The 21,031-nt window shown below is 42.7% G+C and overlaps 1 long non-coding RNA gene across 1 annotated transcript in view; it reads left to right on the forward strand.

The window, feature by feature from the left end:
• The window catches only part of LOC310671728, an 84,409-nt gene that overhangs the window by 24,467 nt on the left and 38,911 nt on the right, over positions 1-21,031 (forward strand). The window lies entirely within an intron of this gene.

Raw genomic sequence — 21,031 nt, forward strand, 5'->3', positions numbered from 1 at the left:
TCTCCTCAAAGTCATTTCTTCTGCATATTCCCCATCTTACCTTAATGTCACATGTTAACTTATCATTAATAGCTATATCCCACACTTCTTTATACCATTCTTCCATTTTATATTCTGCTTGCCCCTTCCACTTCCTAGCTATAATAATTCATGCAGCTGTCAATAAATTTGTGAGCAAGTCCTTCTTAGCCTGCGAACCTTCCACCCCATTGTAAATTGATAATAATGCTCCCTCTGGACTTTCGGTCAGCTTTAGCCCAGTGATTTCTGTTATCTCCTTAAATTGTTGTTGTTGTTTAGTCATTTAGTTGTGTACGACTCTTCATGACCCCATGGACCAGAGCACGCCAGGCACTCCTGTCTTCCACTGCCTCCCGCAGTTTGGTCAAACTCATGCTGGTAGCTTCGATAACACTGTCTAACCATTTCGTCCTCTGTCGTCCCCTTCTCCTTGTGCCCTCAATCTTTCCCAACATCAGGGTCTTTTCCAGGGAGTCTTCTCTTCTCATGAGGTGGCCAAAGTATTGGAGCCTCAGCTTCAGGATCTGTCCTTCCAGTGAGCACTCAAGGCTAAATTCCTTAAAAATGGATGCGTTTGATCTTCTTGCAGTCCATGGGACTCTCAAGAGTCTCCTCCAGCACCATAATTCAAAAACATCAATTCTTCGGCAATCAACCTTCTTTATGGTCCAGCTCTCACTTTCCATACATCACTACTGGATCTCCCTAAATAAGGTAAAGGTAAAGGTACCCCTGCCCGTACGGGCCAGTCTTGACAGACTCTAGGGTTGTGCGCCCATCTCACTCAAAGAGGCCAAGTGCCAGCGCTGTCCGAAGACACTTCCGGGTCACGTGGCCAGCGTGACATCGCTGCTCTGGCGAGCCAGAGCCGCACACGGAAACGCCGTTTACCTTCCTGCTAGTAAGCGGTCCCTATTTATCTACTTGCACCCAGGGGTGCTTTCGAACTGCTAGGTTGGCAGGCGCTGGGACCGAACAGCGGGAGCGCACCCCGCCGCGGGGATTCGAACCGCCAACCTTTCGATCGGCAAGCCCTAGGCACTGAGGCTTTAACCCACAGCGCCACCCGCATCCCTAAATACCCTTTGCCAAAAAAATTGTACATATTTACACCCCCACCACATGTGAACATAATTCCCTGTTTCTTGGCATCCTCTCTTCTCAGATTTCTTAATGACCATTTATCCCTTTGAACTGTAAACTACAAAGTCTACAACCTTCAACAACCTGGTGTTATCCAGATATTTTGAACTACAATTCCCATCAGCCTCAGCCAGCACATTATACCTCCATGCATGTGGAGGGCACATGGCCTGGGGAAGGCTGATCTAGACTATTATATCTGATAAAGACCCAGTGCTGTTTTTTCTAGAAAAAGAAGTGCTGGAGCTCACCATGAACTTATCCCTTATTCTCTTAGAATGGCCCACTTGAGAGGTGCCGGAAAGCCTCTCCTCCTTACAGAGGGGAGGAGTTGTGAGCAGGAGCCATTTCCCGCATTGGCAGGGGGCGTTCCAGCCCCCTGCCCAGCTGGCCTGGCTGCCATGCCACGCCCCCAGGTAGCCAACCAACCAGGTGGAGGCTTGGGGGTGGGGTTTTGCCACTCAAATGTGGCCGTGGCAGCACTTCCCTTTCATTCCACTGCTGGTTTTCGTCAGATCACCCACCCACCCTCCCTTTAGTTCACTGCTTGGTTCTTGACATTGCTATAGACCTGTGATTGGTCGCCTTGGTTGGCCAAGGGGCCTGGTATGAATTTTTATCCAACTGGCAAATTGGCACTGGCCAGTTGGTTTTTCGCCTACCTCGTAGCAAATCGCCACAACTTTTAGGTATTGGCGGTTAGGCATTGGAATATGTTTGTGTATTGGAGGGTAGGGTGTGGCTGTCACCTACTCCTCCACTTTCTGGGTATTCCGGTAAAGGAATCCAGCGGTCATGGATCCTGTCTGATGCCCTTGCTGATGGCTAGGGCCATGGCACGACCCCCGGTGACATCAGGGGGAGCTTTCAGTTGTATTTGCATCAACAGGCTCCTCCTACTGGTGGTTAACCCTTGATAGACTCACCCCTCCCTGAGGGGGTGGAGTCACGCTCTGTTGTTTTATCCAATGCCTAAGCCAATGCCTCTCACATGCTGTAATCAATAAAGTTGTGGCCTTTTTTAGCCCATTAACCTAATATACTGTGTCCATGTGTCTTTCTTATCCCCTAGCAGGTGGCAGGTCCTTGAATCACAACTGAGCTTCCGTGAGCTCCAGCTGAAATAAAGCTCTGTAAAAACCCATAATTCAAGGAATCACTGCTGCATGTTGGGTGAAAGCTAGGCTGGATCTAGACAAGTCAAAGAAGCAATTCAGTTAAACGTGTTGTAAACTCATACAGGGAAATGCGGTAGGGAAATCCGGGACTCCACAGAGCCATCTGGTTTCACAGTGTTATATTGCATATACAACGCATATAAATCTCTTTTTCTTTACCAATCTAGCTGAGTCTCTAGAGACATTCTCAATGTCACTTGATTGGGAGTTTTCCTGGAATGGAACAATATGATAAATTAGTTCAACTAATTAGTTTGGACTACTCATAGAGTCATAGAACTGTAGAGTTGGAAGGGCTCCCAATAGGTTGGTGGAACCTCCAGAGTAGATTTTTGGGGGGTGTAAGATGAGAATAAAGGAAGTCTCATCGGAGGATCAGAGTTCCACTTCCAAAGCATTAGATGCAGCCCATTGTTTTGACTGATTTATGTAAACTGCTTTGAGTTCCCTTTGTGACTGAAAATGTAATATAAAGACTTTAAACAAATAAATACTACCTTGAGAAAAGCTAGAAACAATCTAATGGAGACTGGCAGGCTGCTTAAGAAATCCCAGGCTGAGCAATTGAAGGGAGTAATGTTGTGTGTGAATTCACCAGACCCTGGGTGAAACAGAGCCCCTCTAGTGGTGGTGGAGAGTCATATCTCCAGTTTGAGTGACAAGCCTTATTTAGTCTGACCAAATCCCACACTGGTCAGGACTTTACGTTCTTTTAAGAGCTCTGAGGCAAAGGGTAAGAACTGCTACACCAAGTCAGGCCAGTGATTGATGGTGGCAGACACAGAGGTTGATGGACTCTGACTCCTACCGAGCATTTATCACTGTACAAAAAAAGAGCCAGCAACAAATAAAACGAGGAGCGAACACTCAGTTTGGAACACTGCGTTCCTTGGGACTGAAGCGACCAGGGCTGCAGAACACACAGGTGTCATGAATTACTGGAGCAAGTGTGGCATTTGAAGAATAGAAATAAAGGGCTCGTTCGTGTTTTCAAAAAAATAAAATAAAAATTAGCCTGCATTTATTTGCTCAAGGGAGAAAAAATACCACACGCTGCACACTGAATTGTCAAATGTGAAAAATTTAATGCTTCTGACTTCACAAACACGCAGCAGTCTAATGGAAATGTCAGAGCATTGTTTGCATGGGGGGTGAGAAAGAAACAATCACAGTTCTGGATTCCCACCAGCTCCAGATCTCCATGGGCTGATTCACACTTTTATAGTCATGTTTACCCTGGTGCTTCCTACAAGGGATACATAAAGTGCAAAAAGGAAACAGGAGTATCTGAACGCTTGCAGACATGCTTGAGAAAGCTGTGAGTGGCCCCAGCTCTCTGGCAGACGTCTACCGGATGTCTGGAGCAATGCATCTTCATTTTGCACAGCACTGCACACTGTTAAAACCTGCAAGTACCACATTCCATTGTCATGTGTGAGCCGGTCATCCTTCGCTGGCGACACCATGGGCATTTTGCAGAAACTCGAAACAGATAGCTCAGGATATTTCAGAAATCATGAAGTGAAAAAAGCAAACATTCCTTTGAATAAAACTAGTGACATTTTTTGAGAGCCATAGGGAAACATATTGTGAAACTATTCAATTGACTTATTGTAAGGTCGTTACTAGTGGGACGCAGGTGGCGCTGTGGTCTAAACCATTGAGCCTCTTGTGCTTGCTGATCGGAAGGTTGCTGGTTCGAATCCCCACGACAGTGGTGAGCTGATGCTGTTCTGCCCCAGCTTCTGCCAACCTAACAGTTCGAAAGCACACCAGTGAAAGTAGATAAATAGCTACTGCTGCAGTGGGAAGGTGAACGGCGTTTCCATGCGCTCTGGTTTCTGTCAGGGGTTCCGTTGTGCCAGAAGCAGTTTAGTCATGCTGGCCACATGACCCAGAAAGCTGTCTGTGGACAAACGCCGGCTCCCTTGCCCTGAAAAGTGAGATGAGCGCCTCACCCCATAGTCACCTTTGACTGGACTTAACCGTCGAGGGATCCTTTACCTTTACTTTTTTACTAGGGCTGTCCGAGCAGTTTGTCCAAATCCCAAATACAGGAAAGTGTATTCGTACCAAAGCACAGTTCCTCCCATGTGATATCATCTGGGGGTGGGGGGTTAACCCCTTCCATGTAATCTAAGACAGACAGCCCAACTCCATATTGATATATAAAAATATAAACAATACTATGTAAAGCCAGGAGAAGGGGGAGAGCTGGAATTTGCTTATTGAGAGCTTATGTCCAGGTTTCTCACACAAAATGGCATTCTACCAGCTCCAAAACTAGTGCGCCAATACACTAATGCATGTATCCTAGCAAAGGTTGAGAAAGCAAAGGCAGATTATACACAGCTGTAGCCACCATATGGCCTGCATTAAAAAATCACTCCTTTGAGAATGCTAAATCAATATAGGGCCAACTGTTCCTTCTCGTTCAGTCACTGCATAGGTCTAGAGCCCATATATATGAAAATAGAACTTTTGCCTGTTCCAAAAAGGCTGGTGTTGCATAATAATTACCTGCTTAAAATGTGAAGGACAGAAGACAAATCTCAGCTAAGCCAGTGACTTACAAGGTGGTTTTAGTCATTTCACTATAATTTGGCCCTACCACCTCTATCTTTAATAAGGGGAGTATGTGTTGCAGATATTAAATATTGTGCGGTTTGAAGCTACTGGAAGCATAAGAACTGACTCCTTTGGAAATTCAACATTGTCCAGGCCTGTGGAAACATCATTCAAATTTTACTAGCAGAACTTTCTTCATAACAGAAGTAAAACATCAAGTGTACATCAGAAATATCAATACAATGTCTTCTGCTGTCCAGCACAAGCTCAGCATCTTACAAAATATGAAATGATCCAATCAGACCTGTAAGCAGAGGTCTCTGTCTCTTGAGCCTGCTTTTGGGGAGCCATTATCACATGCTTTGTCATGTTCAGAGGAAGACTAACAACCACCACCCTTTCAAGATGGCGAATTTGCAACTCAGTGCCTTCATCACATGATTAAAGGTTCACTCTCAGTTTATCAATAGGTAATCATTAACTAGGGACGCGGGTGGCGCTGTGGGTAAATCCTCAGTACCTAGGACTAGCTGATCGCAAGGTCGACGGTTCGAATCCCAGCTGCGGGGTGAGTTCCTGTCGTTCAGTCCCAGCTCCTGCCTACCTAGCAGTTCGAAAGCACCCCTAAGTGCAAGTAGATAAATAGGTACCGCTTTATAGCGGGAAGGTAAATGGCGTTTCCGTGTGCGGCGCTGCTGCTGGCTCGCCAGATGCCGCTTAGTCACACTGGCCACGTGACCCGGAAGTGTCTCCGGACAGCACTGGCTCCTGGCCTCTTGAGCGAGATGAGCGTGCAACCCTAGAGTCGGACACGACTGGTCCGTACGGGCAGAGGTACCTTTACCTTTAATCATTAACTAGTTACAGATTAGAGTCCTTTAGAAAAACTCTTGTGGAACCCCCCCCCCCCGTATTAGACCAGAAGTCAACTATAAAGGGTGGTATTCTATGAAATTTAACTTAAGAGTAGACCCATTGAAATTAATGGGTCATTTTCTGAAGTCATTTTCTACTCTAAGTAAAACTTAGTTGAATGTCACCCAAAAACCTTAGAAAAGCTATTCATCAAAATAAGTCTAATTCTCAGGAAAGTCAGAAAAAGGGACAACCCACTGTGTGTATGAGCTAAAGATGCAAACTTTAAGTAGGCAAGTTAAAAAATGTAATTTTTGCACACAAACTGAAAACGTGCATCAACTGAGCTTTTAAGTCTGTCAAGCATACCAGTTGAAAATAGCTGCAGACAGCTCCTAGTGCAGTGAAATGAAGGGATTCATTAAGCCCAATTGGGTTCAATGAGTTGATCTTGGTTCCCATTGAAATTAATGGACTTTAATCGTGATGACTAGCTTGTCTCATTTCTACAGGGTGTTATGTTTAGCTCATTTGCTATGAATCCAGCTTACAGCACTGTACTTTTCTAAAAGAAGTCTGGTTCAATGGGGCATATTATGAGGTTATGTGGGTACATGACTGAAGGCCTATGCATTTATTCTAGCCCAGAAAGGGAAATCTTACACTGTGGGGATTTCTTTCTTTCTTTCTTTCTTTCTTTCTTTCTTTCTTTCTTTCTTTCTTTCTTTTTCTTCCACTCACCACATTATACTAGCAGTGGTCCTACATTTTGTCCATTTACTTGCCTAGTCTAACTTTTAACTGCTTTCCTTGTGTAACGGCATTTGCATGGGCGTGCAAGTTCGGCATTGCATACACAACAATCTCGGAGGACAGGTTCTTTCCCATCCACAGGGTTAACAAATAGTTTTAATTTCTTGCAAGGAGTGCAATATGAGTTCAATGACCAAAAGGAAAATTATCCTTAGGGCAGCTTGAGCATGGAAGTACCAACAGCATTTATAATTCATAGCACATGTCCTAGAGATATCATTTCTCACCACCCAATCACTTGATATTTGTCTCATCCATTTTAAGTTATTCTCAATCTCATATTCTAATATTGATGAGATTTGGGTTTGTAATACCTTCATCTTATGTATTGCATCCTTATTTTTTGGTTCTTTAGCTATTATTTTTTTCATTTAACGATATCTCTTTTCTTATTTGTTCTAATTTTTCTTCTTGTATTCTTTTATATCTCGCATTTGCTGTATATAAAATCCTTTTATAAAGGCTTTACTCGTGTCCCATATTATTCTAATGTCAGTGTCTTGTATTTTATTTATTTCAAAAAATTATTTTAGTTCTTTTTTGCTCTGTTTACTATCTTTTCGTCGTTAAATAAATTATCGTTCAGTCTCCACCTTTTGTTTATCTTCCCTTTATTCCAAAACTATTGCATTATGATCTGTTAATATTTTTGGCTTTGTGTATTTTAATTATTACATTATTTGTTACCCACATACCATCAATTCTTTCAGCTGATTATTTAGCTTCTGAAAAATGTGTGTACTGATTCCTATTTGGATTTTCCTATCTCCATTTATCCCTTAAATTTAAGTTTTCTACCATTTGGAAAAATGAATGCGGCAGTCTCCCTTTCCTAGATTTCCTGACTCTTTCTGTTCTGTCTAGTTCCAGTGAAGTAACTCTGTTTACCCATTAGGATGTTCTCATCATGTATGTAATCTAGTAATCTCTCCTCTACTTCTTTAAAGTACTTTGTTTTGTTACCATCTGGTGTGTAGATTCCTACAACTTCTATTTGTTCCCTTCCTCTTGTTATCTTTACTCCTAGTATTCTGTCTTCTTCATCTTTAAAGACCTGTTTAGCCTCTAATTTGGGATTTATATAAATAACAATTCCTCTTTTCTTTTTTACATCTAAAGAGGTAAATTCTTGACCTAATCTCTTGTTTGTTAGTACTCTCTCATGTTTTCTGGCTACATGGGTTTCTTGCAGGCAGATGATATGCCAAATCTTTTTTTAAAAAACACACACGTTTTATTTCTTTTTAATTTATTATTGAGCCCATTAACATTCCACGAGATCATCTTCAAATCCATTACACTTTATTTATATTTATCTAACCCCCTGTTATCTTTAGAGTTTCTTTTATTCTCTTCACTAGTTTTCTTGTGGTTCTTCTGCTCCTTCTTCTCTTTCTGATGATGTTTCTCCCAGTTCTTTTTTGTACCTCCTCTGAAATTTTTCTGCTTTGTCTATTATTCTTAAGGTTCTCCTTTTGTCTTTGTAGGTAAATGTAATTCCCTCCAGGAATTCCCATCAGAATCTTATTGAGTTTCTGTTCAGTGTGTCTGTTAACGGTCTGCAGTTCTGTCTCTTTTTCAATAATCTTTTTGGTACCTCCTTGAATACTTTGATTTTTTTGTCGTCTATTATTAATTTACATTGTCGTCTTTTTAGTAAAAAATTGCCCTTTCCCTTTGCCTTTGCCATGGTGTGGGCCTTTGCCTTTGCCTTTGCCTTTGTCTTTGCCTTTGCCTTTGCCCTGGCCCTGGCCCTGGCCCGGGCCAGCACCTTCACCTTCACCTGGCCTGGGCACTCGCCTTTGCCTTTTCCTTTGCCCAAGTGTTCGCCTTTGCCTTCTCTCTGGCCCAGGCCTTTGCCACTGCGTTCGCCCAGGCCCGGGCCTTCACCTTGGCATTTGTCCTGGCCCGGGCCTTTACCTTTGCCCTTGCTTTTGCTTTCCCCCTGGCTCAGGCCTTCACCTTCACTTTCTCTCTGGCCCGAGCCTTTGCCATTGCGTTCGCTGTGGCCTGGGCCCTTACCTTTGCCTTCACCTTTGCCTTCGCCTTCACCTTTCCCTTTGCCCTGGGCTGGGCCTTTGCCTTTGCCTTTGCCATGACCTGGTCCTTCACCTTCGCCTTTGCCTCTGCCCTGGCCTGGGCTGTTGCCTTTGCCTTTGCTTTGGCCCGGGCCTTCACTTTTGATTCCACCCTGGCCCGGGTCTTTGCCTTTGCCTTTGTCCTGACCCAGGCCCTCACTTTTGCCTTTGCCCTGATCTGGGCCTTTGTTGTGGCCTGGGCCTTTGCCTATGCCTTTGCAATAGGCCTCCAACTTCGACTTTGACTTCGCCCGGACCCAGACCCGGGCCCGGGCCCGGGCCCGGGCCCAGGCCTTTGACTTCACCTTCGCCTGGGCCTGGGCCTTTGTCTTTGCCTTTGCCCAAGCATTCGCCTTTGCCTTTGCCATGGCCCAGGTCTTCGACTTTGCCCTGGCCCGAGCCTTCGCCTTCGCCTTCACTTTCACTTTTTCCGTCCATGACTCCTGAGCCTCCTCCGATCTCCTGCCCCCTTTGCCCTTTGTTTTGACTGATCGGGGGAGGCTTGGGAGTCGTGGACGGGTGGCTGTTGCCCAGGAGGGGTGCAAGGCATGCAGTTTCTCTGCCAGGCAAGGTGCAAAGCCCTTCTTTCACACCCTGTGAAACATAAATGCACAGAGGTTTTTTTTTAAAATGTGGGCAATGGCATGCCACCCACAACTCCTGAGCCTCCCCCAGATCAGTCAAAACAAAGGGGGCAAGGAGCAGGAGATCTGTACCACTGGACATCCCAGGTTCCCCTTCAGCAGTGGCAGTGGCAGTCAGCAGCCCAGAGCCAGCCTGATAGCGCAGTTGGCTCTGGCTGGCTTCAGGAGCTGCTCGCTGCTCACGGCTGTGGCGCTTGCCATTTTTCCTCTCCAGAAAACACAAGACACATCATATGGGGACTTCCAGAGAGGGAAAATGGCGGGCGCCATGGCAGCTGTAGCTCCTGAAGCCAGCCAGAGGAAACTGTGCTACCAGGCTGGCTCCGGGCTGCTGAGGCTGCTGCTGCCACATTTCCCGGGGACAGACCTGCAAATCTGGGGACATTCCGGGGACGGAATTTGTCTGGGAACAGATTTGCAAATCCGGGGACTGTCCCTGGGAACCGGGGACGTCTGGTAACCCTAGGCAAACCCTACCTTAACAGTCCCAGAAGGGGAATGCACTGCTTGCAAATCCCTGCCATCAGATACATTCTCAGCAGCATGCAATTGAAAAGCAACCTAGCAGATTAAAACCATATTTGTCAGAAACAAGAAAACTGACGAAAAGCACTGCCAGAAGAGCATCGCATGACATACTGCTGTTTTGCCATAGGGTGAACATGCTGTCTATAAAGCATTGTGCTTACAGGAAACAAAGACAAACAGGTGGGTATGACAAACAGACAGGAATTCGAGGGAAGAACGAGACAATGGTGCTCAGCGTCATAATAAATGATCCCAGCATGGACAGTTTCCACATTCTTCTCAAATCTTCTGCAAGCTTTGTTGTAAACAAAAGTTTGACAAAGAAATCTGAAAGGTCACTGGGATTTTGCAAGGCTGTAATGAAGAAACTGGACCTGAAATTGAATCTAAGGTGGGAAGCAAAACATAAAAAAACTGCTTTGTACTGAGTCAAACTATTGCTCCACTGAGAGGCAGAAGCTCTCCAGGGATTGAGACTGGGACCATCTGCATGGCAGGAAGATGTTCTATCACTCAGTCCCTAGATTAGGATGGGGATACAGTAAGATTACTGGGTAACACACACACACACACACACACACACACACACCAGAAGCTTTTTTTTTCCCATCTCATTTTTATTCAGTTTTTACATAAATATTTACAATTATACAGATTTCCCATTAACATAATTACAATTTTATGTGGACTTCCCTCAACTTTTCTGTCAATCATCCGTAATAAGAATTTTTCCTACACATTTCTCATATTTCATATCACCATTTTTCCTTTTCCTTTTTTTGTTTTCCTTTTTTAACTAAACAAATAAATAAATAAATAAATAACTATCTTAACATATTTGTTTACATCTTTGCAATATTCCTTATCTTACTCACAAAACTTCTTTAAAACCCACTAGCGTTGTTTGCTCGTCACATACATCTTCCAAATACTTCGAAAATTTTTCCCAGTCCTCGTTAAATTTATGAGCTCGTTGGTATCTAATTTTCCCAGTTAATTTATCCAGTTCTGCGTAATCTGTTAACTTCATTCTCCACTCTTCCACAGTCGGCAGTTCTTCCTGTTTCCATTTCTGGGCCATCAATACTCTCGCTGCTGTTATCGCATATTGGAAAAGTTTACAGTCCTTTTTATTAATATCATTCCTCGTTATTCCTAAAAGGAAAGTTTCTGGTCTTTTTACAAAGCTATATTTTAACATCTTCTTTAATTCATTGTATATGCTCTCCCAGAACCCTTTCACTCTTTTGCACTCCCACACCATATGTATAAAAGTTCCCTCTTTCTCTTTACATTTCCAGCACTTATTGTTGATTTTAAACATCTTTGCTAATTTAACTGGTGTGATATACCATCTATATACCATTTTCATCGTGTTTTCTTTTAATGTGGTGCATGCTGTAAACTTCAAATTGTTATTCCATATTTTCACCCACTCTTCCCAGTATATATTATAACCAAAATCCTTGGCCCAGTGGATCATTACCGACTTAACTTCCTCATCCATCGTATGCCATTCTAATAACATTCTGTACATTTTGGAAATTATTTTACTATCACTGTTTACTATTTCCGTTTGAAATCTTGACTCTTTTCCTTTATAACCCTTTTCTTTCAGATCTTTTTTAAACATATCATTTATCTGGTAATAGTTAAACCAATCAAACACATACTCTTTTACTTGTTCATATGGCTTCAATCTCCATTTTTCTCCATCTTTAATCACTAGATCTCCATAGGTAATCCAACTTCCTTTCATATTAGTTTTTTTAACACACATAACCTCTAATGGAGACAACCAGTGTGGAATCCCTGATTCCAATATATTTTTATATCTTTCCCAGACTTCCTTTAACGATTTCCGAAAGATGTGGTCTTCAAAAGTTTTATGGCCCTTTTTCTTCTCCCGCCATAAATACGCGTGCCACCCAAATCTGTTATCAAATCCCTCTAAGTCTAACAATTTTGTATTCTTTAATTTTATCCAATCTTTTATCCAGCAAAGGCACGAGGCCTCATAGTATAGTTTCAAGTTTGGCAGGGCAAGTCTTGCATCCGTTAATAGTTTATATTTAATTCTCGGTTTTTTGCCCTGCCAGATGTATCTTGAGATCCCTCTTTGCCACTCCTTAAATATCCCCGTCCCTTTAAGTACTGGAATCATCTGAAATAAAAATAACATCTTTGGGAGTACACACATCTTGATCATTGAAATTCTACCCCAAAAGGATAGTTTTAATCTTCCCCACACCTCTAGATCTTTCTTAATTCCGTTCCACACAGGTATATAGTTATTCTGGTACAAATCAATATTTTTTGGAGTCAGCCATATTCCCAAATATTTTACTTTTTTCACCGCTTCAATACCAGTTTGTTGTTGCAACTCTTTTACCAGTGTTTGATCCATATTTTTTACTATGATCTTGGTTTTTTTCTTGTTTAGTATAAAACCAGCTACTTTTCCAAATTGATCGATCTCCTCTAACACTTCTATTACACTTTCCCTCGGATCTTCCATCATTATCACCAGATCGTCAGCAAAGGCTTTGACTTTATATTGGTTTTGACCCACTGACACCCCTTTTATCATTTCATTTTTCCTAATTGATTTTAGAAAAGTCTCCAAGACCAGTATAAATAACAAAGGCGAGAGTGGACATCCCTGCCTTGTACCTTTCGATATTTCTACCTCTTCTGTAATTACGCTATTCACTATCAATTTTGCTCTTTGTTCCGTATAAATTGCTTTTATTCCATTGAAGAAGTCCTTCCCTACCTCCGTATACTCTAGATTTTTTAACATAAAGTCCCATGAAACATTATCGAAAGCCTTTTCAGCGTCCACAAACATCAGAGTTGCCTGCTTTTCATTCCTGGCTGTCAGATATTCCAAAATATTAACGATGTTCCGAACGTTATCCCTCATCTGCCTGCCTGGGAGGAAGCCCGCTTGATCTTCATGAATAGTTTCTTGTAGGACTTTTTTCAGCCTTTTCGCCAATAATCCTGTAAAGATTTTATAATCCGTATTTAACAAAGAGATTGGTCTATAATTTTTTACACACCAGAAGCTTTCTTATTAGGAATTGTAGGTACCAACATCCCAAAGGAGCAGAAAATAGCCACAAAGATGCTACTAGATGGAAAGAAGACAAAGTCCCTAGCAGAGAGGAATGGCAAATCAAGCTGATGGACTCTGCCAAGATGGCAAAACTGACTAGAAAACTCAGGAACCAAGAAGGCAAAAAGTACAAGAAAGAATGGGGAAAAAATGATAATTTATTAAGGAGACCACTGTAAGCAGATAAAAACATTAGCAGGATTTTAATAGCACTTGTGATGTAACAATCACTATGGACAATATGGAGAGATACAGAATATGTCTCATGAAATAATATGCAGTTGAAAACATTAACAGTAAGACCCTTGGAGGGGGTGGTGGGAAGTCTGGAGATTCAGAGAAATCTCTAGATATGGATATGTACTTGGTATTATTATAACTTTATGTTTGCAAAAATCAAATAAATATTATTATTATTATTTTTGAAAAGATTACTGGGTAAATAATATCATTGTATCATCAAGCTTACAGTGGAAAGCTATGATTATTATTGTTTTTTTAAAATATATATTTTTAGTTGTGGAAAATAGATATTACATGTACAGCTTGCAATGCAATAAAGGAACATTATATGAAAATGAGATACAGATGGTAAAAAGAGATGGTTAAGTTGTTTCTGTATGCTACTAGCACAGCCAGAATCCTACAGGCACACAAGTGGAAAAAAGAAGTCCCAGCCAAAGAAGAATGGATTTTAAAATTAATGGACTATGCAGAGATGGTGAAGTTGACAACAAAAAGAAGAGATAAAAAAGGGAAACTTTGTCGAAGAGTGGAGGTTCTCTTCAGACTATTTGACAAAAAAATTATAGTCAATAACAGGGAAGAGAAGGAGAATAAATAAATGATTGTAATATGTTATAATACAATAGAAAATAAATGGCAGTTATGGTAAAAGATAAAGGAATACAACAGGAATATCATGGATGTAAGGATGGGATGTCAAAAGGTAAGAAATTTTTATACTGAAAGTGAATTGAATAATGTCAAGTTTTGTGTTACACATACCCGATCTGTAATTGAAGCACCATATTAAACAACTTTGCCATCTTATGTCAGGAACAGCCTCGAGTTATTATGCCAGTGGCACAATGTTCTGTACAAGTGTTTAATGAAAAATATGTGCTGGTTTTTGTGTGTTTTCAATGACCATAGCAACACTACAGGCAACAGGAGGAAGAACTTCAGTCATTTGTTATTAGAGACTTCTGCTAATTATAATTCTGTCAGCCCAAGGCAAGCCTTAAGGCAGTACCAAATTGGTTTGGTTTCTGGAGGCGACCACAGCATGAACCACAAAAATCATACATCCACTGTTTCGTTCAGAATATTTTTTTCTTGTTTTCCTCTTCTAAAAACTAGTTGCGTCTTATGGTCATGTGCGTTTTACGGAGCAAAAAAAGGGGTCGTTCCATATGTCCATTTTTAGAAACTAAAAAGAGCTCTACTGGATTAAACCAAGGGCCTTTTGGATCCAGCTTCAACTCTCTGGGAATAAGACCAAAGGTATGCAGCTTTAGTTGATACTGAAAAATCACAGTACAGTGGAACCTCGGGTTAAGGCAGGGATCCGTTCCGGAGGCCCCGCCTCAACCTGAAAATGACACAGGACAAAGTGTCACATCTGTGCAGACGCGCAGAGCAGTTTTGCGGTTCTGCGCATGTGCAAAGCGTGATTTAGCACTTCTGCACACGCTTGAGCAGCAAACCCGGAAGTAACCCACTCTGGTACTTCCGGGTTTGCCGCGGACGTTTGCAGTGATGAATGCTAGAGAAGACGGGTGTTTGCAGGGGTTTTACTGTATGTATGAAGATGATTTGAGATTCACTTTTCACCCGTGAAAAGTATGCAATCCAAGATCCTGATCTTGTGGCCTCTTATCCAGTTTTGTTCAATATCTCTATTAGACATTTCTTTTTTTATTTGGGGGAGAAGACCTTTGGCAAGCTATCTAGCACTCAGCTCCAGAGGCAAATGTGTCAGAAAGTTAACGACGTTCAATCTACGCTTATTGCAGATTGACCTTAACCGCTGCCAAGACTCTGTCATGTGACGGCAATATAGCCATTGTTGCTAAGCTCCCTATTATTAATCTTTCTAATGGAAAATGAAGAGGGCAGAATTTACTGTAGATACTTTGAGCAAATAAAGTCAAAAGGGAGTGATCGTGAGAAGACTTGGCAATCTCTGCCCTGTTTACAATTCATGGGAAAGGGCCTACTTTGGGTACTTACTGTATTTTTTGCTCTATAAGACTCACTTTTTCCCTCCTAAAAAGTAAGGGGAAATGTGTGTGCTTCTTATGGAGCGAATGCAGGCTGCGCAGCTATCCCAGAAGCCACAACAGCAAGAGGGATCGTTGCTTTCACTGCACAGCAATCCCTCTTGTTCTGGCTTCTGGGATTCAGAATATTTTTTCCTTGTTTTCCTCCTCCAAAAACTAGGTGCCTCTTGTGGTCTGGTGTGTCTTATAGAGCGAAAAATACAGTACTTACTTTTTCTTTCTTTTTCAAAATAATTTTTATTTGGTCTTACAAATTTAAAATTATAATCAAACCACAACAAATCCACAATTCAAAGATTCCTCCTTCCCCTCCATGGGTTCTGTTGTTACCCTTTTTCTACTGCATCTTATTTCAATAGTCCAAGGTTTTTTTGGTAACTCCATTATATCCATAGTTCTTATTACAAGTGTTATTGCAGCCCTGCTAGTGTTTTCAACTGCTTACAGTGGTCTTCTACATAAATTATAATCCCCCCCCCATTCCTTATTAAATTTTTGGTCATCCTAGTTTCTGAGCTTTCTGGTCATTTTTGCCATTTCAGCATAGTCCATCAACTTAATTTGCCATACTTCTCTAGTAGGGACTTTAAATTCTTTCCATCTCCACTTTGGGTACAGTGGTGCCTCGCAAGACGAAATTAATTCGTTCTGCGAGTTTTTTCGTTATGTGAGTTTTTTCGTCTTGCGAAGCACCACTGCATTTAAACACTGACAACGGCGGGGAGGGGCGGGGAGAAGCAGGACAGCTGCCGCAGCCGGTACCTCAGACTCACCCGCGCGTTGTGGCCACCGTGCGACGCGGCTGCTGGAGGGTAGCGGGGATCAGGAGCGCGACTCCAGGGAGAGAGAGGCGCTGGCGGCAACGTCTCTCTGAGGGGAGCGCGCGAGGGGGGGTGGGCAGTGGCGCGAGGCACTAACCGTCAGCCGGAAGGTGGGAGGGAGCCGGAGGAGCGGGGAAGCAAGCGTGCGTGTGTGCAGTGACCGTCGCCATGACACGGGAGGCAGGGCCGTTTCGTCTAGCGAAGCAAGCCCTTAGGAAAATCCGTCTTGCGAAGCACCTCAGAAAACGAAAAACCCTTTCGTCTAGCGAGTTTTTCGTCTTCCGAGGCATTCGTCTTGCGGGGTACCACTGTACTTACTTTCAGTCGACTACTGAGCACAGTCTGTAGAAGTTATTTGTCCCTTAATTTCAGGGACTTTCTGGCATCTTCTTTACTTTAGCACTTACTATCATACACTATTTCACAGTCATTTAAGTTTGGCAGGGGGGAGGTGAACTCCCTCTTTGTGTCACAATGAACACAAGCAATTCCATCGGGTGGAGGAAGACCAGAGTCACAATTCTGTAGTTCTGAAGAAATGGGCACTGCACTCCCTAAATGGTTTGCATGTGTGAATGGACCACCAAGAGCTCATTCAGATTAGGGATGAGTGAAGCTATCCATTTCAGTTTCTCTCCATTTCTCATTTTCCCCCAATCTTCGCTTTGCCCTATTTCCTCATCCAATTGTCAATTTTTCTTTTAAAAGTTTGCATGGAAATGCAGACTCAGTTTCATGCACGGCTCTCCAAACGGTACACATTTCTGCACGCAATTTTGCATCTATTAAAATTTATTTTTTGCAAGCTGTTTCCCCCCCAACATAATGCATTTTGGCACCATTAGATATATTCTTATATGCATTTTCCCCTAAATTACACCTTGTGCACATTTTGTGGCTGGAGATCTGCATCAAAAATTCTGAAGAAGGACAATTTTTAAAAAAGCAGCTGTTTTTGGGTGCATGCACTGGTTTGGGAAGTCTGGATTGGGCAGGTTTTCATTAAAACACAAACCATACTGAGGACAGTGTGTGCCAGTGTGATCTGTTTGAAGTGAAACAGAGAGAGGAGGATTCCTAAACAATAATAGGGAGAAATATAGTGCAGGAAATTTCTATAAGGCGATTAAGTGAATAGGCATGAGATTATAAATACATTCATCTCAGTCAAATGTTTATGAAAGTAAAATTCTTTTTAATATAAATAGTCTGGACTTTGCATATCATACACACACACACCCCACACCCCACACCAATCATCAGCTGCCCATTTGTTCTGGATTTGGTTATTTATAGTTCCCTTAATTTGTTATTTGAATCTATCTATCGTCTATCTATCTATCTATCTATCTATCTATCTATCATCTATCTATCATCTATCTATCTATCATCTATCTATCTATGGACACGGGTGGCGCTGTGGGTTAAACCACAGAGCCTAGGACTTGCCGATCAGAAGGTCGTTGGTTCGAATCCCCGTGACGGCGTGAGCTGTCATTGCTCGGTCCCTGCTCCTGCCCACCTAGCAGTTTGAAAGCACGTCAAAGTGCAAGTAGATAAATAGGTACCGCTCCGGCGGGAAGGTAAACGGCGTTTCCGTGCGCTGCTCTGGTTCACCAGAAGCAGCTTAGTCATGCTGGCCACATGACCCGGAAGCTGTAAGCTGGCTCCCTCGGCCAATAAAGCGAGATGAGCGCCGCAACCCCAGAGTCGGTCACGACTGGACCTAATGGTCAGGGGTCCCTTTACCTTTACCTTTTATCTATCTATCAGAGTGCTTGAAACCACTTTCCTAGACAACCACACAGGTTCTGCTCAGGTGAGGTTTTGCCTTGGACTTTCTTACCTTGATCTTTAGGTATCTTAACTTAATGGAGGTTTTAGTCGTACAGCAATTTTTCTCATGCCCGCCAGTTGAAAGTGAAAGGCAATTCCACAAAGGGGAACCTGGTTCTTTCTAAGGATTAAGCTTGATATCCATGACTTACTCAGCAAAATGATTCCATTGTAAATGTGGAACAAGAAACCCTAAAGCAACTTTGCAATTTGAATTTCTCTGTCCCCTCAGGGTATTCTTGCCACAGTGAGATTTACTCCCAGTGTTTGAAGTGAATAGAAATCTTGGGCGGGAGTCAGGAGAAAATGTGGGAGCTCTACAGGCAGGATTGATGCCTGATCTTTACATGGAAAGAACTCAATCTCTGTCTAAATTGTTGAAAAGACTCATATCTCCTGAGAAGCCTGCCGGTTTGGAAGAAAGGGGACCATGAACACCTATTTTTATTCCTGCTTGCATAGGTTAGATAAATAGAGAGATGATAGATTAGATAGATAGATGATAGATAGATAGATGATAGATAAAAAAGGTAAAGGTAAAGGACCCCTGGACCCCTGGTTTAGACCACAGTGCCACCCACATCCCAATAGATGATAGACAGACAGACAGATAGACAGACAGACAGACAGACAGTTAGATATAGATAGATGAACTTCGAAAGGATTTCTTTTAAAGAAGAAAATGCTAGACCAAGGAACTGAAGCAGCCTTTTAATTATAAACTCTTATGAACTCACGGAACCATTTTACAATGAGATGGACCACTGGCACATCCACTATACAGTAGTACCTCAGGTTAAGAACTTAATTCATTCTGGAGGTCCGTTCTTAACCTGAAACTGTTCCTAACCTGAGATACCACTCTAGCTAATGGGGCCTCCCGCTGCCGCCGCCGCCGCTGCCGCTGCTGCGTGATGTCTGTTCTCATCCCGAAGCAAAGTTCTTACTCCGAGGTACTATTTCTGGGTTAGTGGAGTCTGTAACCCGAGGTAACACTGTATTCATATGCTCTGACTCACAGACTCTTTCAGAGGTCTCCAGTGGGTATCCTGTTACCTGAGATCCTCAAACAGAGATGCCAGATAGAGAAGCCCTTTGAATGCAACAAGTATCCACTCCCATTGATGGGCCATAGAATCAAAGAGTTGGAAGGAACCCTGAGCATCATCTAGTGCAGGCTTCCTCAACCTCGGCCCTCCAGGTGTTTTGAGACTACAATTCCCATCATCCCTGACCACTGGTCCTGCCAGCTAGGGATCATGGGAGTTGTAGGCCAAAAATATCTGGAAGGCCGAGGTTGAGGAAGCCTGATCTAGTGCAACGTATGCAACTGTCCCCATACGGGGATCAAACCCGCAACCTTGTTGCTATCAGCACCATGCTCTAACCAACTGAGCTATCCAGTGCTGATATCGAGTCATTGCATTATCACTCATTTCCAGTTTGAATAGGGTAGGACGAGATTCTCAGGAAGGGGATCCAACTTCAGGAGACTATTCGCAGGATCAAGGAACACCTAAGATTGTCGTACATATAGTCTGTCCTCTTTTTTGGTCTTCTTTTACAAAATGCCACTGCAGAGACTGCAAACTAAAGCAGCAGATTGGCACATGCATGCAGTGTATTTATCTCTCTCCACATACCGGTACTTTCCTCCCTTGTGCCATTCTTTTTGCTAAAATGTCAGATTTTCAGGCAGAGGTTGTTCCTATCCCCTGTGCCACCTAATTCTTTTTTAAACTGAATGTGCCAGAGATGAAACTCGGATATTCTGCATAGAAAAAGTATTACCACTGAGCTACAGCCCTTCCAAGTTATCTGAAAATCTCTGCATTCCACCAGTGTGATTATAGATATTGCTGGGTTGAGGGATCCCCAAAGAAAAGTAATGGTGAGTATAACTTCAAAACATTTGAGAGAGATTGATACACAGTGTCAGATTTTTTTCTGTTTTTCATTCATCCAACACCTCTCCAAACCACTTAATATTTTTAAAATAATCTCGTATTATGCAAAATACGACATTTTTTAAAAAGCATAAAAACAGAAATGCGACATAAAAAACAGCAAAATAGTATTATAGAAGAGGAATTCAATAATAATAGGGTTGGTACAAGGAGGTGGCGCTGTGGGTTAAACCACAGAGCCTAGGACTTGCCGATCAGAAAGTCGGCGGTTTGAATCCCTGCAAAGGGGTGAGCTCCCATTGTTCGGTCCCTGCTCCTGCCAACCTAGCAGTTCGAAAGCACGTCCAAGTGCAAGTAGATAAATAGGTACCACTCCAGCAGGAAGGTAAATGGCGTTTCCGTGTGCTGCTCTGGTTCGCCAGAAGCAGCTTAGTCATGCTGGCCACATGACCCGGAAGCTGTACGCCAGCTCCCTTGGCCAATAAAGCGAGATGAGCGCCGCAACCCCAGAGTCGGTCATGACTGGACCTAATGGTCAGGGGTCCCTTTACTTTACCTTTACAAGAAGGTGCTGGGAGTGGTAAAGGTATGTATGGCAGAGGAAAGGACATTCCACAATGCAAAGGGAAATTCCTATTTTTGAGTCGTTGCACTCCTTAGGATGCAGTGCCACAAGTCAAATTTCCCCAGATGATTGTTGTTTCTCTACAATTGATGCTCAATAGATTTAGCTGACTGAGACACTCTCGTGTTATAGCAGCATGCGCAATCGCTGATCTGGAATTTACTAGTCACCCAGTTATTGGTCTCTCTGGCAGCGATATTTGAAATATGTTTCCCACCTCCACTTTGATAGGCAACGTATATTTTGTTTGTGTGTGTGTGTTTGCCTTCAAAAAATGCTCAGGTAGCTTGTCTATGAGGAGTAAGTTAGCATGTTGAAAGAAAGCCACTCCAGTCAGTGCGACAGGGGAGGTTAAGGCACCCAGCAAGTTTTGAAAAACTCATCGAAACGGAATATTCTAGATGCTTGAATGGAGTATTGAGAATGTTCTCCTGTTGTGTTTGAGGACGTTGAAGTGTTGACTACTCATTTCTGGTGGCTGCGGTACAATTTGTTAACGTGTCAAATTGACAAGGCACAATGTGCCAACACAAGATGTTTCGTTGTCCAATACATTCATCGGCGTTGCATTAACCGAGTGGAAGCTTGATTTAATTCAAGTTGGGAAA

This window comes from Podarcis tiliguerta (genome assembly GCF_965153285.1).
Source record: "Podarcis tiliguerta genome assembly, chromosome: 2".
In the NCBI taxonomy this organism is placed as follows: Eukaryota; Metazoa; Chordata; class Lepidosauria; order Squamata; family Lacertidae; genus Podarcis; species Podarcis tiliguerta.